This window comes from Schistocerca gregaria, chromosome 2 (genome assembly GCF_023897955.1).
Source record: "Schistocerca gregaria isolate iqSchGreg1 chromosome 2, iqSchGreg1.2, whole genome shotgun sequence".
Taxonomy (NCBI): Eukaryota; Metazoa; Arthropoda; class Insecta; order Orthoptera; family Acrididae; genus Schistocerca; species Schistocerca gregaria.
Window position 1 is genome coordinate 816826344 of NC_064921.1, and position 25261 is coordinate 816851604.

Genomic DNA, 25261 nt, shown 5'->3' on the forward strand with positions numbered 1-25261 from the left:
TATTGATAATGGCAAGTTATGCAGCTGACATACTCTGTGCAGTTAGTAGGGAGCTTTATACAGTCCATCTTCACTGCCAGAGATTAGAACTTGACTGTCTGCAAATAGCACCGTCATTATACAATCTTGTTGGTTAAAAACGTATGTGAAATTGAATAGTTTCGTATTCCATTACCGTACAATTTCGTCTGTGTATTTGGTAAAGAGCAGTAGCGAAACGCTGAAACCTTATCGAACGTCTAAATAAAATAATGAATAAACGGTTTTTATGCTCTCCGTTCAGAGAAATTTGTCTGGCGGACAGTGCAGCTGTTTTAGAAAAATGATGCCCAGTGCTAGGACGGGCTGTTTTCATCTTTATTTTCCGCGTGAATGGATGCAGAAATATTGCACGGGCGCACGAATCGTTTCTGCATGATGAGGGATGTCTACCGCTCACTCACATTATCAGACGAAATATTAATTCCCCCTCTCTCATTAGTTGATAAGCTTAAATTCTCCGTAGTTTCTTAAATCGCTCAAGACAAATGTCGACCAGGGCTACCTGGAAAACTACACAGCCTCTTTTCTCTGCAACTCTTGTGCTCTCTGAGCCTATGTTCAGTCTCTATAAAGACTTCATCATCGCCTAGCGTTAAACCCTAATTTCCATTTCGTCTTACGACACCACTCTTTGTACTATTTAGGTATGCGCTCAATGTAATAGGTTCCACTGTCAACACAGGTCTGAATGCCTAAACACATTCACCGTTTTGGTACTAATGGCTCAGATCTGTGACGCCAGCAGTGGTCAGCTCTTTGTCCTGCAAAGAGGTTCCCGACTTTCGACACCCCTTCCTCTGTTCCTGTGTTTATCTCGTTTTGAAAGCGACGCCTTATACCAGTTGCTTTGGTAGGAGGTTTAGTATTTACGTTTTGTCGAAATCGTCCTATATTTTCGGGGCCTTGTTTATGCAATAAGTGTAGCGTTCATACACATCGTATTATATATACGATAAAATAGGTTGCACATGTAAGTATCGTAGCAGCTATTGAAAATGGACTTGAAATAACACTAATTATAATCTTGTACGAAGTAGAAAACTGTTGCTCAGGATAGACACTCAGTCCACAATAGAACTCCATTACCTCCTCACAGTGAACTATGTGGTCAAACAATGATAAATCAGTGTCGTATAAAATTTTTGGGTCCTTGGATACAGCAGAATCTTCAGTGGGACACACATGTAGATGGTATGATCAAATAACCAAGTACAGCCCCTTCTGTTATGAGAGTATTAAAGCAAAAATACAACCAGAAGCGAAACATTCAGACCTATTGTTTCGCAAATGTCTAGTCCACACTTGCATGGATGAGGCAAAACAAAAAATGGCTCTAAGCACTATGGGACTTAAAATCTGAGGTCATCAGTCCCCTAGACTTAGAACTACTTAAACCTAATTAACCTAAGGATATCACACACATCCATACCCAAGGCAGGATTAGAACCTGCGGTTCCGGACTGAAGCGCCTAGAACGCTCGGTCACAGAGGCCGGCTGAGGCAAAACACTATGACCGCCTGCTTAATCGCTTGTTTGTCCGTCTACGGAACGAAATATGTCAGGGATCCGACAGTTTGTTGGTAAGTTTGTGGAAGTATTTCGCATTAGATGTCTACGCACACGTCATGTAATTCGCGTAAATATCGGGCCGCTAGTTTACCCGGTGATGGCACATGATAGCGACCGAGATGGGTTGCATAGGATTTACATCAGTCGAATTTGGTCGCCGATACGTTAAAGTGAGTTCACTATAGTGTTCATCAAAACACTGTATCACGGTTCTGGCTCCGAGACACGGACAGTTACACTGCCGAAATATGACATCGCCGTCGAGGACGACATCAAGCGTTAAGGGATGCAGGCGGTTGGCAGCTGTCAGCGTGTCTTCGATTACTACCGCAGATCTCATGCAAGCGCAGGAGAATGTCTCCCGCAGCATAACACTGCTCCCACCAACATGTGCCCATGAGAGCCGCACGTTTCGAGCATCAGTTCATCTCGATGGCGGCGTTTGTGGAGGCAAAAATGTGATTCGCCCGAAGAGTCGACACGTTTCCATTGATCGACGGTCGAAACCAGATGGTCCTGTGCTCACTGTAGTCGTAACTGACGAAGTCGTTGGGTCAACATGTCAACACATAGGGCCTGAAGATGACGTTGTTACAACGTTGAAACTAGTTGCCAAAATAAAATCGACACCTTAAATACAGCTGGAGGAATTTATTAACTTTTAATATAAATTTATACCAGCTGAGCCGGCCGAGGTGGACGAGCGGTCTGGGCGCTATAGTCTGGAACCACGCGACCGCTACGGTCGCATGTTCGTATCCTGCCTCGGGCATGGATGTGTGTGATGTCCTCAGGTTAGTTAGGTTTAAGTAGTTCTAAGTTCTAGGGGAGTGATGATCTTAGCTAAGTCCCATAGTGCTCAGAGCCATTTGAACCATAGGCCTACCAGCTGACGTTCCACTGTCCTCCATTTCAACTATGGATCAACGAAGATCAAATCTTTCAATCGCCGGTACTCTCCCAGTTGAGCACTGAAATTGCTGGCGCTCACATAAAACAGTTTCACTAACAGCGCACGTTCTCTCTTCTCGATAGCCTCATGTTATAGCTTGTCAAGTGAAGGTGTGGTTGTCATGCTGTCATACGAACAGTGGGCAGTGCCATATTTGCACCTGGTCGCAACAACAGCAATCCACGTTTTTCCAAGAGTAAATCTGTTGCACATTTATGCTTTAGGGTATCTATGAATTTTCACAGCCATACAATAATCACAGCCCACACTGGACCTTAATTATAACTACACGGTGGAGTCTTGGCTTTTATACATTCGCCGTTGTCTGTTCCTGTTATTGCTAATTGTGACGTAATCAATGTTCAGGTGTTACATTTCTGGTGACGCACTTTGTATATTAGGAAGAATTGCTTAGTGAGACAGTGAAAATTATAGTGAAGTAAAATGTCTCAGTTATCATCGCCTCACGTGTTTCACTTAGTAAGTTACTTTTGAGTTTGAGCAGGTGTAAAATATTCGGTGAGGTCATCAGTCCCCTACAACTTAGAACTACTTAAACCTAACTAACCTAATGACAGCACACACATCCATGTCAGAAGCAGGATTCGAACCTGCGACGGTAGCGGCCGCGCGGTTCCAGACTGAAGCGTCTAGAATCGCTCGGCCACACCGGCCGGCATTCGGTGTCGAACTGGTTAGCTTTCAGGCATTTTATAAGAACTTGTATCTTCATCTGTGCTCTCACGAGTGAACTGACCGTCGTCGCTTACATAAATTTCAGTAATTGTTTCTTAAATTCTGTTTCGAGCGAACATAATTAGGTTAATAACTTCTGTCATTAAACGGTGTGCTGACAGTATTATTTCATCAACAACTACTTGTATGCTAAATTTCATGTTCGTAAATTATAACATTCACGTTAGATAATTGAAATCATTTTACAAAATTGCTCAAATGGGTCTGAGCACTATGGGACTTAACATCTCAGGTCATCAGTCCCCTAGAACTTAGAACTACTTAAACCTAACTAACCTAAGAACATCACACACATCCATGTCAGAAGCAGGATTCGAACCTGAGACCGTAGCGGTCACGCGGTTCCAGACTGAGCGCCTAGACCCGCTCGGCCACCAGGGGCCGGCCATTTTAGACAATTACACATAATTTGTGTTTTCGATCGTTACTAGGGCATCGTGTTTCATTGGCATCATAACTTTCATTAGTACACTTATCAGCATTCTGTCGTCGCAAATTATTTGGAATTGACGCCTTTTCTGCAAATTACAGAACTCCAGGTACATGTGTCTTTAATATACGAGAAATGTGGTTAGGTTACAGGGTCTTCAATTGATTCACTTCTCAACATCGTACTGTAATATTTACACTCCATTACAATTTTCGGCTGTCGTGCTTACTATTCATGTTGCACATGATATCGCTCATCGCATCTTTCTTTAATATGTCTCAGGGTCGATGAAATTTGATTATTTTTCGTCCAGTCTATGGTTTTAGTCTGTGCTTGTTTAAAAACGCTTTCTCTTTAAACCAAGTCATACGTATTTTAAGTGTGATCTTTGTCTGTTGTCCAAAACGCTGCGTGAGGGAAGCTGTGTTTCCGCTACAACTGTCCAAATAACAACGGCGTACAGTTGCTGGAATCCATGTTGTTTAACGATTGCCGTTCTCAGCTGGGTGATGCCTGTTTGCCTTGTATAGCAGGCGCGCCCACTTTACATATGTGTTACATTATTTTGTCTTGTTGACGTCATTCGGTATGCACAGCTTAATTTGAATTAGTTGTCTGGCCGGCTGGAGCCGGTGGTAGTTCGCGTCCAGCGTCTGGATATCTAATTTGCATTGACGTCATTGGGTTCTGTGGAGGTCATTCTGCCTGGATGTTATTTGTGCTACTATACTGTCGTGTTTTATTTATCTAGAATTAATTTAACTGGTACGACTTTAGTGAGAAGCCGTATTGGGGGCAAAGTGCGCCATGATGACGTAAATCTCTCTCTTCGAACGACCACTCATCTACCTGACAAACTTTTGGTATTTCGAGGCCGTATGGATAATCGAACCTGTTCCCACACTTTCAACACGGGGCTCCTTAGCTTTAGGCGCCGCTTGCGGTACTTGCGAAGTACAGTTAAACAGTGAAACTGCTGGCCCGTGCGAAGACCACTTACTGGCAGACATTAAAATTCCCTTGCGGCGGCAGACGGTACAACTGTCAGCCATAAGCACCACGGACGGGAAGTTTTCTTTGTTGTTTTTGTGGTCTTCAGTGCTGAGAACGGTTTGTTGCTGCTCTCCACGCTAGTCTGTTCAGTGCAAACCTCTTCTTCTTCACTCCATAACTACTGCAGCTTTCATCTGTTTCAACCTGCGTACGGCTTTGAAGCCGTTGTTTCTCTCTGTAAGTTCCACCCAGCACATTCCCCTCTATTGCCAAATCGACGATTCCTTGATGCCTCAGAATTTGACCTACCAACTGATTCCTTCTTCTACTCTGCTTGTGCCACAAATTTCTTTTATTTCCGATTCGATTCAGCGCCTTTTTCATTAGTCCTTCGATCTAGCAAACAAATTCTCAGCATTCTCCTGTAGCGTCACATTACAAAAATTTATGATTTCTTTTGTCTGAGCTATTTAGCATCCATTTTTTTTCGTACAAGGCTACATATAACATAGTTTCATCAAACATTTCCTAATAATTCAATTTATAATACACAAATCAAAAAAAGTTTTGCATCACCCCAGTCCCCAGAACTCCTAAAGACAGACGTTCACTGTGGATGTTGTATCACTGACACAGTCCCTTTTAATGTACAGAGATGTCACTAAACCCACCCAAATATGTAAACAACCATACATGAGCAGAGCCTATTAGACGGAGGGGGTCCGACAGCCGATCAGTTCCAGTCATTCCACCAGGAAGGAGGTACATGGATCGTTTTGTCTGTAGTTCAACCATGCTAGACGCGGTTCGATGGCGTCTGCATTGTTACTTTGTGCCAGGAAGGGCTCTCAACAAGGGAAGTGTCCAGGCGTCTCGGAGTGAACTAAACGAATGTTGTTCGGACATGGAAGAGATACAGAGAGACAGGAAATGTCGATGCTTCGCTCATGCCACCCAAGGGCTACTACTGCATTGGATAACCGCTACCTCCGAATTATAGCTCGTAGGTACCCCGACAGCAACGCCACCATGTTGAATAATGCTTTTCGTGCAGCCACAGGACGTCACGTTACGACTCAAACTGCGTAATATGCTGCATGATGCGTAACTTCACTCCCGACGTCCATGGCGAGGTCTTTCTCTGCAGCAACACCATGCAGCGCAGTACAGATGAACCCAACAACTTGCCAAAAGGACCACTCAGGATTGGCGTTACGTTCTCTTCACCGATGAGTGTCACATGTGCCTTCAATCAGCAAACCGACGGAGACGTGTTTGGAGGCTACCCGGTTAGAGTGAACACCTTAGACACACTGTCCAGCAAGAGCATCAAGCTGGATGTTCCCTGCTGTTCTGGGGTGGCATTATGTGGGGCCGTCGTACGCTGCTGGTGGTCATGGAAGGCGCAGTAACGGCTATACGATACGTGAATGCCATCCTCCGACTGATAGTGCAACCATATCGGCAGCATATTGGCGAGGCATTCGTCTTCATGGACGAAAATTCGCGCCCCCATCGTGCACATCTTGTGAATTACTTCCTTCAGGACAATGACATCGCTCGACTAGAGTGACCAGCATATTCTCCAGACATTAAAGGCTATCGAACATGTCTGGAATAGATTGAAAAGGGACGACGTGACCCACCAGCCAATCTGAGGGATCTACGCCGAATCGCCGTGGCGGAGTGGGGCATTCTGGACCAACAGTGCCTTGATGGACTGTGGATAGTATTCCACAATTACAGGCATGCATCAATGCAAGAGGACGTGCAACTGGGTTTTAGCGGTACCGGTGTGTACAGCAATCTGCACCACCACCTCCGAAGGTGTGGGTGTATGGTGGTACTATATGCAATATGTGGTATTCATGAGCAATAAAAAGGGCGGAAATGATATTTATGTTGATCTCTGTTTCAATTTTCTGTACAGGTTCCGCAACCCTCGGAACCGAGGTGATGCAAACCTTTTTTTTGGTGTGTGTGGAAACGGGGGCCGGTTCTAGGAGCTACAGTCTGAAACTGAGGGACCGCTATGGTCGCAGGTTCGAATCCTGCCTCGGGCATGGACGTGTGTTATGTCCTTAGGTTAGTTCGGTTTAATTAGTTCTAAGTTCTAGGCGACTTATGACCTTAGAAGTTCAGTCGGATAGTGCTCAGAGCCATTTGACCATTTGATACGGGAGCGTACATGACCAGGCGGGGAAACAGAGCCAAATAAAAGAAAAAAAACGAGGAAAAATATGTAAAATAATCACTAAAGTGCAGTATATGACAATATTAAAACAATCGAAGTTTGTTTTGGAAGTCTTTCTGACTTAAAAAATGTGAATCATGTAGCCAGTTTTAACTGGCAGGTGACGCTGTGTTTAGTGCGTCTGTATATCACTAAACGAAAGAAGACAGAGTTAAAGATCACAGAAATATTACACATAGTGAATTTTGAAATGGTTTTAATTTATCAGGTTTCAGATACCCCGTTTTCAGGTCAAAGTAACAAAATGGTTCAAGTGCCTCTGAGCACTATGAGGCTTAACATCTGTGGTCATCAGTTCCCTAGAAATTAGAACTACTTAAACCTAACTAACCTAAGGACATGACAGACATCCATGCCCGAGGTAGGATTCGAACCTGCGGTCAAAATAACAGAAGAGCTCCAACAAAATGTTGAAGAATGCATAGAAAAGTAAGGTTAGCCTATTTCACGAAAATATTGGACGATTGAGTAACAAGAAAAATAAAAGTTCATCAGGTTTTGATGGTGGTACTAATGATTTTTCCCATATAATAAGTCTGTCTTATCTGAAATATGTAATGCATCACTAACTCAAGGTATTTTTCTACAGAAAAGGACACTGTAGTCAAACCACTGTTTGTAAGAAATATGATATGAGAAATGTCAACAACTACTGACCTGTTTCACTGCCGACATCATTTAATAATTTTTAAGGAGTTGATGCATTCTGGAATAATATCTCACCTGAACAACAATAATATCCTCAAAAAAGCATAGTTTGGATTTCAGAAGAGTTGCTCTGCTGAGAATGCCATTTACATGTTCACTCACCAGACTTTCCAAGCATTAAAAAAAACAGCGCTGGTTAGTATTTTCTGCGACCTATATAACACATATGACTGTGCGAATCATAGTAATCTCCTAGACAAATTGAACTTTTATTGGATTGATGATGTAGCTAACGAATGGATAAGTTGTACTTAGTAATTCAACCAATGTAGTATGGGGACGTAATTCTGACTCGGAGAAGGTCACGTATGAGGCTCCCCCGGACTCAAACTTAGGTCCACTATTGTTCATCATATATGTAAACAAACATCCGTATAATATGCAAAAAGCACAAATAGTTTTTTTGTAGATGACGTTAGCATTGTAATATATCCAAGTATGCATACAGAAACAGAAGAAATAGTAAACAAAGTTCTTAAAAGTATCATTGACTGGTTTTGAGCAAGTTGTTTTACTCTCAGTTTTAAAAAACACAGATCATTCAATTCTGGATAGCTAGACGTATTATATTAATGATAAGTGTAACATGTGGTGAAGAAATATTAAATGGGGTGAAAGTTCAAAATTTAGATCAGAAGTTAAACTGGAAAAATCACATTTTGGAACTCATAAAAAGACTTATTTCACACACATTTGCTCTAAGAGACATTTGAAATCTTGGGGATAAACAGATCAGTAAGTCGACATATTTTGCATATTTTCATCCAATAACGTCATATGGAATAATGTTCTTGGGTAACTCACCTTTGAAAAGAAAGACTTTCTTGTTCAAAAACATGCTGTAGGAATAATATATGGCGCTCACACACGATCATTTAGTGTAGGAATTTGGCATTCCGACTACTGCTTCTACATCTTCATCTACATAGATAGTCTGCAAATCACATTTGAGTGCCTGGCAGAGGGCTCATCGAACTATCTTCACAATTCTCTATTGTTACAATATCATATAGCGAGCGGAAAGAACGAACACCTATATCTATCCGTGCGAGCTCTGATTTCCATTAGTTCGAAGGAGAAAGTTGGTGATTGGAATCTCATGAGAAGATTCCTCCGCAACGAAAAACGCGTTTGTTTTAATGATGTCTACCCCAATCCTGTGTCATTTCAGTGACTCTCTCCTATATTTCGCGATAGTACAAAACGTGCTGCCCTTCTTAGAACTTTCTCGATGTACTCCGTCAGTCCTATCTGGTAAGGGTCCCACACCGCGCAGCAGTATTCTAAAAGAGAACGCAGAAGCGTAGTGTAGGCAGTCTGCTTAGTAGATATGTTACATTATCCAACTGTCCGGCAATAAAACGCAGTCTTTAGTTAGCCTTGCCCACAACGTTTTCTATGTGTTGCTTACAATTTAAGTTGTTCGTAATTCTAATTCCTAGGTATTTAGTTGAGTTTGCGGCATTTAGATTTGAGTGATCCTTCGTGTAACCGAAGTTTAACGGATCCTTTTAGCACTCATGTAGATGTCCTCAAACTTTTCGTTATTTAGGGTCAACTGATAATTTTTGCACCATACAGATATCTCTTCTAAATCGTTTTACAATTTGTTTTGATCTTCTGATGGCTTTATTAGTCGATAAACAAAAGCGTCATCTGCAAACAACCTAAGACGGCTGCTCAGATTATCTCCCAAATCGTTTACATAGATAAGGAACAGCAAAAAGCCTATAACACTACCTTGAGGAACGCCACAAGTAATTTCTGTTTTACTCGATGACTTTACGTCAATTACTGCGAAATGTGGCCCCACTGTCAGAAAATCAGGAATCCAGTCACATCACTTAGTGGATATTCCGTAAGCACTCAAGTTCACTACAAGCCGCTTGTGTATTACAGTGACAGAAGCCTTCCGGAAATCCAGAAATACGGAATCAGTCGGAAACCGCTTGTCAATAGCACTCAAGACTTTATGCGCGTAAAGAGCTAGTTGTGTTTCACAAGAACGATGTTTTCCAAATCCATGTTGACCATGTGTCAATAGACATTTTTCTTCGAGGTAATTCATGATGTTCGAACCCAATATATGTTTCAAAATCCTGCTGCATATCGACGTTAATGATATGGGTCTGTAATTTAGTGGAGTACTCATAGTACCTTTAGTGAATACTGGTGTGATCTGCGCAACTTTACAGTCTCTGGGTACGGATGTTTCGTCGACCGAACGGTTTTATATGATAGCTAAGAATGGAGCTATTTCGTTAGCACACTCTGAGAGGATCTTAATTGGTATACAGTCTGGACCAGAAGACTTGCTTATATTAAGTGATTTAAGTTTCTTCACTATTACGAGGTTATCTACTTCTAAGTTACTCATATTGGTAGCTGTTCTTGATTCGAATTCTGGAATATTTACTTCGTCTTCTTTGGTGAAGGAGTTTCGGAAGGCTGTGTTCTGTATCTCTGTTTTGGCAGCACTGTCTCCGTTGCTCTTGCACCCAGAAGGCATTGATTGTGTCTTGGCGCTAACATACTTCACATATGTCCAGAATGTCTTTAGATTTTCATTTAGGTTCCGAGACAGTTTCCTTGTGGAATCTATTATACGCATCTTGCATTGAAGTCCGCGCTACATTTCGAGTTTCTGTAAACATCTCCAGTAATGGGGATTTTGCGTCTGTTTAAATTTGGCATGTTTGTTTCGTTGTTTCTGCAACCGTCCTCTGACGCGTTTTATGTACCAAGGAGGATCATCTCCGTCGTTTGTTAATTTATTTGGTATAAATCTCTCAACTGCTGCCGATGCTATTTCTTTGAATTTAAGCCACATCTGGTCTACACATATTGTTAATTTGGAAGGAGTGGAGATTGTCTCTCAGGAAGGCATCAAGTGAATTTTTATCTGCTTTTCTGAATGGATATATTTTTCTTTTATTTTTGGAGGTTTGGGGGTTACAATATTCAGTCTCGCTACGACAGCTCTGTGTTCACTAATCCCTGTTCAAATGGTTCAAATGGCTCTGAGCACTATGGGACTTAACATCTGAGGTCATCAGTCCTCTAGACCTTAGAACTACTTAAACCTAACTAACCTAAGGACATCACACATATCCATGCCCGTGGCAGGATTTGAACCTGCGACCGTAGCGGTCGCGCGATTCCAGACTGAAGCGCCTAGAACCGCTCGGCCACATCGGCCGATCACTAATCACTGTATCCGTTTTGATAGTCGTTATTAACTCAGGATTTTTTTTTCTAAGTGGTCAAGTGTGTTTTCACACGTCGCGGTATTTTTATTCCCTCTGCTATAAATAACCCATTGCGGTTCAAAAGTAACAATGATGTAGATTATTACAATACCAGACGAAAAAATTACATTCGTTACTGCACGTAAATGTTGTCTTTAGCTCAAAAAGGGTTGTACAATTCTGCAGGAAAAACCTTTCACCACTTACTCAGTGATATAAAATATCTGACAGACAGAAAAGTAAAATTTGAGAAAGAAAAGAAAAAAAACAGAGAGTTTATTCATGGCAACTCTCTCCATTCCGCAGAAGAATTTCTATTACTCTACTTTATAAAAGTTGGTGTGTGGGAAAGGAATTTGTAACTCACATCCGTATAAAGTTGTTCTTTTTTTTAAAAAAAAAAAGTCTAGCATGTAAGCATGTGCACGAAGTAATTTGCGATGGGAAAGTAAAATGACTCATTCCGCTTCGTTACGATTTATCGCGCAAAATGATCCGTGGAACATGAAAGTAACTAAGTGTTGATAACTCCAATGAGGGTGCTCTTTACATACAGTATTGATAGTTATGATTGACAGCGACTGTAAACGAGTTAATATCTGTCCGGATTTACACACAGATTTTCGAGTTCGATCGAAACAGCTATTCGCGGTAGCTTAGATACAAGAGTCTTTATACAGAGAACGAATAATACTTACTGTGAGAGATCAAAGTTTACACAGTGGCGTAAGAAAATTGTACTTAATGCTGTAAATTGCTTACTAACGAAATGAGACACAGCATAGGCAATGACTGCTCTGCTCTAAAGAGCCCTACTGCGTACAGCAACATTTGACGCTGAAGTTGGCAGCGAGAAGAATCAGCATATTAGCTTCTCTAAATCCAGTGACGCCCACTGGTTCCGAACTGGATAGACTAGGAACCATGAAACATAGGCGCACTGTGCTGGGATTGGGAATACGAAATGCTCTGGCACAAAGACGATATCGCTGATATTATTTAATAACGCGTAAGCATAAAAACGATTTCAAATCACATTTCATTCCGTTTATAATTCACCTGTGATTTAGCAGGCAAATTAGTTTGCTGACAATAATACAGTTTAATATGTGAATGTGGGCTTTCCTGGGGTACACTGCTGCTGAAATCTTCTCGGGCTTCCATATGAGCGGTTCCGCTGAAATTCCGCGACGTTTCGATGAACTGTCTGTCGCTGTCATCAGTTTCTGGAGAAGAAAATGATGAGAGTGACGCTCATCGGAACGGCGCCGAATTTCAAAGCTACCGCTTGGGTGGAAGCCCAAGAACATTTCATTAGACATTTTAATGTTTGAGGTAACCGTTAGAAATTCTTAAAAAATGCTTTTTTTTTAATGAAACATGCATATAAAACGTGTGCTTCAAGACAGCATGACCACTCACTCCACTTCAAACAATATGAATGAATAAAGATCTCAATTTGCACGCAAGCTTCGGGAGAATGTCTAACTCGTAGTATACCGATTTTGCGGTGGTTGAAAGATTTATAAAATTCGTGCTTCTCCAGCACAAATGTCCTCAGACAGACCTTGATAAACAGTCTGGAGGAATGGTCTGCAAAGTCAAATTACACTGAATATAACTGCAGTGTGGAAGATCTCCGTATTCATTAAATATACATGCCTGTGAGAATTTATGTTATGCGTCCGCAGGCAGGTGCATTCGAGTTGACGTCTTAATTTTCTAAGCCACGGATAGGAGGAACTCAGAGGTTTGTTCATTGATGGCTTACCTTCTGACTGCTACTGCTGTTCCGCGTTCTTGCTGCAGTTCAGTTTTCTTAAGATTCTTCTGACTGGGGACGGACAGATTAGTGTTGCTCACCGAGCGCCTTGTCCTAAACTGATGCTATGTAAGTGCGTGGGCCGCTGCAGACGACCGTTACCCGTAGGGAATTGCGTCACAACGTGGTATGTTGTACTCTTAACAGTACACGAAGAAAATAACGACCGGACGATTGAGGAAATTATCCAGAGCTAATAACAGGGACGTAACTGCGCCGAAACGACTGGGCCAGTTCCCCCCGAGTGTGTGATGAGTAAAATTTTAAAAACTGGCTATGTGCGAGTAGGACTCGCGCAGTGAGAGCTCCGTACAAACTTAATTACGTCTACAGACAGTTAGTCCGTTCCGGAAATCTAGGATGCTGACGATTTTTGCCTCGACACTGATCGTGGCAAGATGTCTGTCCCAGGGATTCGAAGAAGTTCGAGAATTTTTTAATTTCAAGTTTGAAGTCTGATAAGAAAAGATGACATTGAAAGAAGGATCCTTTATTGTATGATTGTATGATAGCGGAGCAAACACTGGTAGCAGTTACTTCTGTAAAATATCTGGGAGTATGCGTACGGAACGATTTGAAGTGGAATGATCATATAAGATTAATTGTTGGTAAGGCGAGTGCCAGGCTGAGATTCATTGGGAGAGTCCTTGGAAAATGTAGCCCATCAACAAAGGAGGTGGCTCACAAAACACTCGTTCGACCTATACTTGAGTATTGCTCATCAGTGTGGGATCCGTACCAGGTCGAGTTGACAGAGGAGATAGAGAAGACCCAAAGAAGAGCGGCGCGTTTCGTCACAGGGTTATCTGGTAAGCGTGATAGCGTTATGGAGATGTTTAGCAAACTCAAGTGGCAGACTCTGCAAGAGAGGCGATCTGCATCGTGGTGTAGCTTGCTGTCCAGGTTTCGAGAGTGTGCGTTCCTGGATGAGGTATAGAAAATATTGCTTCCCCCCACTTATACCTCCCGACGAGATCACGAAAGTAAAACTAGGGAGATTCGAGCGCGCACGGAGGCTTTCCGGCAGTCGTTCTTCCCGCGCACCATCCGCGACTGGAATAGGAAATGCAGATAATGACAGCGGCACGAAAAGTGCCCTCCGCCACACACTGTCGGGTGGCTTGCGGAGTATAAATGTAGATGTAGATGTAGTTTTTCTTTTGACCTATCTATATCCGGATCCCGCTTCAGTTACTGCCGAGCCTGGGTGATGACGAGTCCTCTCCATTTGGCTCGGTCCTCCCACCACTTTTCTTCCTCCACTTGCTGCCAGGTCACACCGCTCCTTTCCACAGATATTCTCACTCCCATTTTCCATCGTGTTCTTGGGTGCCTTCTAGGTCTTTTCCTATCCATCTTTAGTTCTGCCACAATTTTGGGGAGTCTCTGCCATGCATCATCTTAACATTTCCATACCATCTTAATCTCTTTTTTTTTTTTTCAATTTCTTCCCTCATACTTTCTTGTTTAAGGTCCTTTCTAATCTCTACATTCCTTACTCTGTCCGTTCTTGTTTTTCACTTAACTGCTCTGAGAAATTTCATTCCTCGTGCTTATAGTCTCCTCCAGTGCTTTTCTGTCATCGTCCATGTTTCTCCATCATAGGTGACAACAGGGAAGTAATAATTCTTATACATAAGGAGTTTTGCTTTTTCTGAAACTTCCTTATTCCAAATCAGGTGTTTTATTGTTTGGTAGAAATTGCCTTACTTCTGTAACCTCCTATTAATTTCGCTAGTTATTCTTCCATCCCTAGATATTTCACTCCCTAAATAACTGAAACTTTCTACCACTTTGAGGGGTTCTCCATTCAAGGTAATATTTCCGTTGATCCCATTCTCTCTTCCAGATACCATTACTTCATTCTTATCTTTATTTATTTTCAATCCATACCTTTTCATTATTTCCTTCCACACATCAAGTTTTTTATCACCCCATATTACCATATCATCTGCAAAAATCATCTTTTTGCCTTTTTCTTTTACTATATTTTTCGCTGCCCTACTCATTCCCTCCATCTCAACATTAAAAAGCGCAGGAGATGGAATACTTCCTTGCTTAAGTCCTTGTCTTATTTCGAAATATTCAGAGTTTTCCAGTGGTGTTCTAATTCTACAATTGTGTCCTCTGTATACTGTCTTTATTAAATTAATGTATCCATCTTCTATACCTATCTTCTTCATTTCTTCCCAGAGTCTTTCCCTGTTAACTGACGCATGTGCCTTTTCTATGTCCATAGAAACCATTGTCACCCTTTTGTTATACTCCCAACTTTCTTCCATCATTTTTCGTCAGTTTCGTTTGATGTAACTGCAAAAAAAGAAAAAGAAATTGGATTTTTCCCTTTACTTGTACTGTGAAACATCGCATCTTACTAAATTTTATGATTCTAGATCAATGGGAAGTACCCTACAGGTTTCGACGAGTGAGCTTTCGAGTATCAAAATGCTTGACACAAATAACCGTATCTTTTGACTGAATTGACTTAGAAACTCAAAATTTTTACACCACCAAGTGACCATCAACCTTAATACGATATTGCAGTGCTTGTGTTATTCTGATAACGATGCAAAGATCTTTTGGAAACGCATGCATGCCCAAAGGAACTTTTCATCGTACTCACAATAACACAGGCACTGCAACATCGTATTTATCAGCCGATACCGGGCAAGCGACTTTCAAATACAACGTCTGACCTGTACGGGAATATACATAAAGGATGTACGAGTACAGGTCGTAAACGCTTCGTTGACGACATATGGAAGTTTGGCAGTGAGTCATGCACGGATAGCCAAAAGGAGCCGCTACGGTAGCTCATCGTGTTCATTCAAAGGGTTAGCTGCCCTTTAAAAAAACTGAGTTAATGGATCAATGATGAGCTTGAACAAGTATCACCGTACGTCCACTCTGAACAAACAGAACGAACAATAAAGGACAAATGAGATTTAAAAAAAGGTAAGGCGACTGCTCGCGATAACCAGGAAATCCGTGTTCGAGTCCCGGTCCGATACAAATTTCATTGTTGTCATTCGATTCTACAGCTGATGGTAGACCTTATTCACAATTGAGAATTCATTTGATAACCCTTAATATGTGACATAAATTTGTACTTGGTACGTCAATTGTTCCAGAGAAAAAGGGTCTAAACCAGGGCCGGCCAAACGCTGCACAGTGTGCAGACGTGCAGAAGTGCTGCACATGTGCGCACGTGTGCGACAGCGAACGACAGCGACATCTGTTATTAGACATGTGTCCTAAATGAACGGCGGCGGCTCCACTTCCCTGTGGTACAAGCAAGAGCACAACATATCCAGTCTCGTTTACCCTTGGTGACCGTGACCTTAACAGAGCAGTACTGAGAAATGCCAAGTACTGTGAAAAAGCAAAGGACGGGAGATCTATGTTGTCAGTCATTTAAAAATGACTGGGAACTGCAATTCTTTTTTTGTAGTCGTTGGTGAAAACTCACAGTGTTTGCTGTGCCGCCGAATAATAGGCGTCCAGCGTAAGTTTTCAATTGAAAGACATCACAGTACATATCACAAAGACGAGTGTAGTGTACTCAACAGTAAAGAACGGCAAGTCCTTCAGAAAATGGATGAGACACATCAACTCGATTTTACTGTACGTCAAAGTAACTGATACTTCTTGAACTCTTAGTTTCTTGTGTTACATTTATGTCTGTTTTACTGTACGCTGTACAATGTACTGTTTTCAATTTTGCAGAATGACAACCACATTAAATCTTCACTGCGAGTAAGTTTAAAAATCGCATTAAGAAACACTTTTCCAAAGGGGAGTTTGTGAAAGGGTGTCTAGCTGATGCTGCAGAACTTGTGTGTTCCACGAACGTTCGCAGGTTTCAAGAAATCAGTCGATCCAAACAAACAGTGACAAGACGTATCAGTGCTATGGGCGGCGATCTGCACAGGCAGCTAATAAATAAGGCTAAATACTTTGTCGCTTTCTCTGTTGCGCTCGATGAAGCAACAGATCTTACAGTTACAGCCCAGGTTGTGATACACATACGAGGTGTCGATAACGCATTATGTGTAACAGAGGAGCGACTTCTGTGAGTAGAAACATGCACTACATGAACGCTGACGGCTGCGGCGTGCACGCTGTGACCCGGAAGTTGCACATGTGCAAGAGCACCGCACGCGTGCAGAATTTCTGGCCGGCCCTGGTCTAAACAGACGGGCAGACAAACAATTAAACACATAAAAAATTACAACAAGTATTTTTCTTGTTATACCATTACAAATTAACAATTACTAGATTTTTCGTTTACTTGTGACGTTAAACCTTGCTTCCTGCCAAATTTCATGATTCTAGGTGGACGGGTGATACCCCTTGTAGATTTTGAAGAGAGTTTCCGCGTATCAAAGTACACTGACGAGCCGCAACATTGTGACCACTCTGCAGCACGAGATTGAATAACGCCTGGTGGCCTTTCGGGCCCGTAATGCTCCGAGGAAAGCATATGAACGGAGCAAAGACGAATGGCGAATCATTCTAGTGACGACACTGGTCGCAAATGGGGAAATCCTCTGATACGAGCGACTTTGACAAATGTCGAATGAATCACGTTTATTGTTACATTAGATCGATGGTCATGACAGGCAAACGGTTGTTCGAAACATGCACCGTACCATGGACACAGGGCTGTGGCGACAGAATTATGCTATGAGAGACATTCACCTGAGCTTCCCTGGGACCTGTGGTAGTAATCGAAGGCACAATGACGGCTTTGGAGCACGTGATGATTATAGCAAACCACCTGCATCGCTTCATGCTTAAAGTCTTCCCCAACGGCGGTGGCATCTTCCAGCAGCACAACTGTTCATCTCACAGGGCCATCCAAGTGCTACAGTGGCGTAAAGAGTATGATACTGAACTGATGTTGACGTCTGAACACAACGTAACACATCTGGGACACTATCTGGAGCCAGCTTCACATCCACAAACCACCGGCCCGTAATTTACGGGAATAGTGTGACCTGCGCGTAGACATGTGATGCCATATACCTGCCATAAGCCTACCAGCGACTTGTTGAACCCATATCATGCAAAACAGTGCTACATCGCGTCCCAAAGGTGTACAACACGTTATTAAGCAGGTGGCTTATCTGCGTATGTGACATAAACGATCGTATCTTTTTACTGCACTGACTTAGAAGCTTAAAATTTTTACACCGCCGATCGGCCACAGTCCGTCTTCTAGTTCCTGAGAAAAAGGGTTCTTGACATTCCGACAGACATACAGACAAACGGTCAAAGGGTCAACAAACCGATCCTACATGGATTCCGTTTTCATATATTGAGGCACGGAGGGAGGTAAAACCGAAAAATTTAGTAAAACCGATCACCAAAAGACGTCTTTCATTATGTTACAGTAATGAAATACATTTATAAATCTTTCTGACGTAAAGACATGCGAATCATTTACCTTCCTTATCCAGATGAAATAGCAATCTGCATTAGGATACGAAAAATAGTTACCTGAATAGATGGAACGAAAAGGGCCAGAAGTCAGTAAATGTTTCGGTCAAGACTTTCATGAAGCATCCGTCATGAATGGTCTACACAGTGATGAGCAAAACAGAATTGCATCAACGTTTAAATGTAGTTCTTAAAGACGCTGTAGGCGCTAAGATGCTAATGAGGAAACAGCCCCACTCTGATAAGTATTTGAGATCATCTACAAAGTTTTGATCGTTACATGCTATTGTCGTGGGATTCAAAAATTTCTTCCTGAGTTCTTATAAGATAACGCTAGACACCAAAGCCATGCATTAGGGTGGTTGATAAGAAACTGTCTATACTCATAAAGAGACATTCATGGCAAAAGTAATTTGTAAAAGTAAGAAATGTAGCGAACTTATTCTGGAATTGACCTTAAACAGTGAATTATCATTTTTAGATTTAATATAAACAACTAGAAAGAATTAATGTACCATTTAAGGTGTTATGGTTGTGGCGTTACCTCGTATCTCAGTAATGAGGCGATTATATAGGTTTCTCAAAGGTGCGAAATTAATTTAACAATTATAGTGTAATATTGGTGACCTTGCTAAGTACAGCATATCGAAATTCCTTTAGTTCTGTTGGCCGGATTACCTTATTGTAGTGTACCCTTATATTTCTCTTCTCTGTCATTTTTGTTGTATCAAATCAGTAGAAGGGTGACAGGCATCATTTTTAGGAAACTGTAACTGATCAGACTCGCCTAATACCGTCTATAGAATATAGACAGCAGAAAAATGATCGGATTAAATATCTCAGGGGGTTCTGGAACTTCAAAAGAAAAATAAATAATGATCGATCGTTCGTGTCCGAACAATCCACCGAAATCCTCGCTGGCGTTTTCCCTTAAACATACAAAAATCACAAAGTAAATGTAATAAATGACTACGCCACAAGGTAGTAGCTTGAATCAGTGATGGAGTCGACACAATAGGTACACTTAAATAGCATTTATCGACCAAAAATTTAAGAACTACAGAAATTCAATCTACTCAACTTGAGCTCCTAAGAACAAGAGGCAAAAGACTACTCGTCCTTCAATTTTTTCTCAGTGGCTTTACATTCACCACGTATGCAGTTACTGAAAGTATCGATGTCTGAAACAGATTCTTTGCATGTTTAACAACTATTACCTTTCGCTAGATACTTTCGTTTTCTTATAAATAAACATACTGTCTGTTATTATGCATTATCACATCATTTATTAATTGAGGAGAAACAAGAAGAAATAAATAAATAATGAGTGATGCTTCACAATCTGAGAGACGGACGCTGCAGCTGCACATGGCTTCTTAAGAACGGCACTGTCAAAAATAAAAATGGAAGATTAGGGTTTAATTTTTCACCTATGACGAGGTCAGTATAGGCGGAGCTCAAACTCGGGTAGGGGAAGGATGGTTAATGAATGTGGCTGTATCCTTATCAGATGAATGATTCCGACGTTTTCCTCGAATGCAAGTCCAATGTCGTACCACTACGCCACCTCGATCGGTTGCTGTAAAAAATAAGTAGCATCAAAGAAAAATGCGACAAACTTGTTTACTAAAGATTTAATACGAATGAAAAATGGAGAACCGAGTGTAAACTGCCGAACTATAGTGTGTAAACCGCCGAACTATGGAGAGTAAATTGCCGAACCAACGAAATGAAGCAGTAAAATAGAGCTTCAGAGAGCGATAGGCTCTCAAAGCCGGTAACTGAACTCGATGAAACGTTTTTTATCCTATTATTGACAACATTTGTTCGCAACTAAATACCTGGTTCTGAAGAACGATGTTCGTTATAAACGCGTATAACCTTTTCTCACATCTGCCTGTAAAGAACATATTCGTATTAAAAACGAAGCACTTAACGCTTCCAGTGGCATTTTCTCATGTCAATTCTGTTTTCTTTCCAGAACACAAAATATCTATAAGAATATGTTTTAGATACAGATACAAAGAATATATGGTGTACAAGACTTAGTAAAGCTGATGTCGAGTTACCCTGGCACTGGCTACATGTACGACTGTTGCAAAAGCTGAGTGTACTTTGTCCAAAATAAAAATATTAAATTAGTCATACATGGCTATCCAGTTTGGCACTATTAACAATAGACTATGGTTAGTAAAAAGCTTGTTTGACTAATGAGAGAGTCTGACAGAATGTTGAAAAATCTTAACCGTCAGAAATCGAAGCGAGACGCTGCACGTGCTTGGAGAACTCCAAGACCAGTCTTTCAGCACAGAATCCAGGGATGTTCTTCAGCCCGCCACGTAACAGTACCGTAGGGATCGAGCAGTTGTGATTAGGCCGTCACAGAGGCGTGGATGCGGTCACTCTCCCCACGCTCCAGTCGTAGGTGGAACAGGAATAGACTTCATTGTACGATTCAGTAAAAGCATCCCTTGTCGCGCAGTATATTCCGTAAAGTTTCTGGATTCTACATCTTGCCTCGATATTTCGGTTCATAACCATTCGGCTATCTTCAGGTGAGTGTTTCGCACCGGAGGCTACTGGTACACGTCTCTAATTTTATACAAAATAATTATTTAAATAGAAATGAATTTTTAATACAGCACCTTTTTAAATATGAATGAAAAGTATAAAATAATCCTCCCTACCCTATATAAATTCCCAATATCATAAAAATAATCATGAAAATTTGTGAGTGCAAATTTTTGATAGTTATGAAAATACTTGTAATATTTAAAACGTAAAAGTTAGAGCGGATGCAAGAGATAGTAAGGAGGTGACCATTCACGTATCAACAACTAAGAAGCGTAATAGTAAGGAGGCGATCTTTTCTTACACCATTTATGCATTGCATGCGCCTTAAGTATTTCGTTTTAAGTCTCAGAAACATTTTAATAGCTACCAAAAATTCGCAGTATCAAATTTTCAGGACTATGTATATGGGGTTAGGAAGCTATATGGGGCTAGGAGAAATTATTTTATTGTTTTTAGTCCGATTTAAAAAGTTTTATATTTAAAAATCATTTTTTAAACTAATTAAAAGATTTTGATGAAATTATAAGAGAGACACGTGGAAATTTTCACATTTATTTCAGTTTATCTTGAGTTGATTCTACCAATATGTTGCTTCCTCCTACATACATTTCACAGGAAGACCGAGAAGGTAAAAATTAGAGATATTCTACTTCACACGGAGTCTCACCAGCAATTGTTCTACCTGTGAACCATTCGCAACTTGAACAGGAGAAGGCGGAAAAGGCTGTCGTACACAAAGTACTGTCCACCTCATATGACACAAAAGAGCGAGTTAACATTGGATGTCATCCAGTTATGACCTATGTTGAACGACTGAAGTCCGCAACTCGTGGTCATGTGGTGGCGTTCTCGCTTCCCGCGCCCGGGTTCGATTCCCGGCGGGGTCAGGGATTTTCTCTGCCTCGTGATGACTGGGTGTTGTGTGATGTCCTTCGGTTAGTTAGGTTTAAGTAGTTCTAAGTTCTAGGGGGCTGATGACCATAGATGTTAAGTCCCATAGTGCTCAGAGCCATTAGAACCATTTGAACCATTGAAGTCTCTAGCTCATGGGGAAGTTAGTTTAAAATTAACTGCAAAATTTGTATCCAACATACAGACAGACAAGAAAGCGACCTAATAAAAACGTGGTACCATTGGCATTGAGATTATAACGACATATTAACATTTTTCTTTTTTTTCTCTTTTAGAAAAATTTTTATTTCCAGGATCTTATACAATGAGGTGACAAAAGTCATATTATATAATATCGTGTGAGACCTCCTTTTTCCCAACGAAGTACAGCAATTCGACGTGCAATGGAAGTCCCCTGCGGAAATATTCAGCCATGCTGCCCGTATAGCCCACCGTAGTTCCAAAAGTGTTGCCGTTGCAGGACTGTGAGACGATATGTCCTCTCGATTATGTCTCTCAAGCGTTAGATGTGATTCATGTCGGGCCATCTGGAACTGTCCAGAATTTTCTTCAAACCAGTCACAAACCACGTGGCACATTGTCATCCATAACAATTCCATCGTTGTCTGGGAACATGAAGTCAATGAATGGCTACAAATTGTCTCCAAATAGTAGAACATAACCATTTCGAGTCAATGATCACTTCAGTTGGCCCAGTAGACCCAGTCCATTACATGTAAACACAGCCCACATCATCATGGAGCCACCCCCAGCGTGCAAAGTGCCTTGTTGACAACTTGAGTTGATGCCTTCGTGGGTTCTGAGCCTTACTCGAACCCTACTACCAACTTTTACCAACTGAAACCGCACTCATCTGACCAGACCACGGTTTTCTGGTGTGTAGGCTCCAACTCGCGTCGGTCGTCTGCTGCCACAGCCCATTAACGCCAGATTTGGCCGCACTGACCTAACTTTTACGTTCGTCGTACTTCCCACGTTGATTTCTGCGGTTATTTCACGCTGTGCTGATCGTCTGTTAACACTGAGAACTCTATGCAAACGGTGCTGTTCTCGGTAGTTAAGTGGAGACCGTCGGCCACTGCGTTGTCTGAGGTGAGAGATAATGCCCTAAATTTAGTATTCTCGGCACACTCTTCTCACTGTGAATCTCAGAATACTGAATTCCCTGAAGTTTTCCGAAATGTAATGCCCCATGCGTCTAGCTGCAACTACCATCCCTAGTTCAAAGTCTGTTAATTTCCGTCGTGCAGCCATAATCACGTCGGAAACCTTTTCACATGAATCACCTGAGTACAAATGACAGCCCTGCTACCTCACCACCCTTGTGTAGACTATACTACAACCATTTGTATATGTGCATATCGCTATCCCCATGACTTTTGTCACATGAGTGTATAATTGTCTCATTATGAAGTGTATTATTTATGATGAAGAAAGGATTCATGGTTCAAAAATGGCTCTGAGCACTATGGGACTTAACTGCTGTGGTCATCAATCTCCTAGAACTTAGAACTACTTAAACCTAACTAACCTAATTACATCACACATATCCATGCCCGAGGCAGGATTCGAACCCGCTCGGCCACTTCGGCCGGCCAAAAGACTCATGTATATGACACATAAAATCATAACGCTTAAAATTTGCAGCAATACGTTGAATAATGAAGTTATGCGCCTTTTATCTGACATACTTCACTTCTCACTTTCTTCTTTACCTTTCCACCGCCTAGCTACGATCTATCAAAACGACTTTATTTATGTAAGTAGAATGTTTTTAAGTGAGAATAATCACTCATTTTTGTTCAAACATCGTGTCATTTTCTTTTGTTTGGCACTACTAAGTGCATTCATGTTACAGACAGGTTTTGTGTTGGAACTGCGCGTGAGTCTTATTTTTGAACAGGAATAACCGGCTTGGGCGGTTTTTGCTTAGCTGACATTGCGGGCTTTTCACCGAGACAAATATAAATTGTACTAATGACCAAGAACCTGCTTTTCACGTAATAAACGAAGTCCGACTCCCCAGTTCGAATAAAATTGGCGATGTTCCAAACTTTCAGGGTCGCGAAAATAAAGAGCCAGGATAGTTATTTCCAGAAAGTGAAATCTCGTGCGTCACAGAAATTTGGCTGTATAGTCTTTTCCTCAGTTGATCTCACACTCTTAAAAGAAGAGGTAAAAGATATATGCGCATATATTACCGTTACATCGTGGTCTGTTGGATTAGAGCTGTCTTCGATTATTGCCCTTAGAATTCTCGTAAATTTTTGGGAATTTGTTGTAAGTTCTATGGGACCAAACTGCTGAGGTCATATATAACTTAAACTAACTTACGCAAACGACAACACACACACATCATGTCCGAGGGAGGATTCGAACCTCCGATACAGGGAGGCGCGCGAACCACGGCAAGGCGCCTCACTTAAAATTCGCGAGTCAACACAATATTATTAACTGTCGCTAGACGTGTGATTAGGCGTGAAGTATTCTCCTTCCGAAGGTGTTAAATGTATCACTGAGTTATGTGCATCATCCGGCTGAAACCCGCCATCACCGTTAACAAGATGTCAGCTAAACATGTTTGCAGAGATTCCGTGTTAACTGAATTCCAGAAGGATCTCACCTGGCCCAAGATTTCCGTAGCAGAATAATCCATAGAATGTCCGGTGGAGATGCAACGCTTGACTATGTCAACGTTACTGGGCTGCGAATGGAGCGTGTGACGATCATGTTCAACGCTACTTACACGTTCGGTGAACGTGGTCTGACAAATATAGGCTTTGCCGCACTGGCGTTACTGTAAGTCTACCGTAGCAGAGCGTTATATCTCCACAGGACATTTTATGGAGTATTCTGCCAAGGAAACCTTGGCCCCGGCGAATTCCTTCCAGAATGCAGTTTTGAAGGAATCTGCGGAAATACTTTTGCCGGAAGATCTTATTAATTGTGATGTCGACTTTCGGCTGGATAAGGCGTGGACCCACTAATTCCATTAATATCTTCAGAATGAAAAAAAAAAAAAATTGAAGCCTAATGGCATGCCTAACGACAGAATTTTACCAGGCCCGAATCTGAAAGGGGGGGGGGAGGGGAATTTGGTGTATGTATCTCGGGCGGCAAATTCGAGGAGCACCAAATTCATATCATTGAAGGAAAAAACTTTGTTTGAAAAAACGCCTAGCAGCCGGCGCACGTTAGTCTATCTATTGTTCGTATGATTTTGAAACGCATCCCTTGGTTTTCGAACATTTTTGAACGCATTCTAAGTTGATTTGTGAACGACTCATACGTTAATTTTTGAATGCGTGCCTAGTGTTCGTGATGGGGCTATACGAGCTGAGCCAAATAAACCCGAACAGGTGAATGCCAATCGCTGTTTGCTTAAGTCGTTGATTGGGTGTGTGAATGATGAGCATTGTTATAATTATTAGCGCAATCCATAGGTTTTTTATTTTATTTATTTATTTATTGTTCCGTGGGGCCAAATTAATGAGAAGTCTCCATGGTCATGGAACGAGTCAATACATGAAATATAACACGATATTAGAAACAGATAAA

At 41.5% G+C, this 25261-nt stretch overlaps 1 protein-coding gene across 2 annotated transcripts in view; it reads right to left on the reverse strand.

The window, feature by feature from the left end:
* LOC126335148 (juvenile hormone acid O-methyltransferase-like) overlaps positions 1-12798 on the reverse strand; it is a 145600-nt gene extending 132802 nt beyond the window's left edge. The window contains exon 1 of one of the 2 annotated variants that reach the window (XM_049998116.1): positions 12725-12798. The gene's annotated coding sequence lies outside the window, so the exon portion shown is untranslated. The remainder of the gene's footprint in view (positions 1-12724) is intronic. The other variant, XM_049998114.1, reaches the window with a different exon arrangement.
* Positions 12799-25261: the final 12463 nt, after the last annotated feature.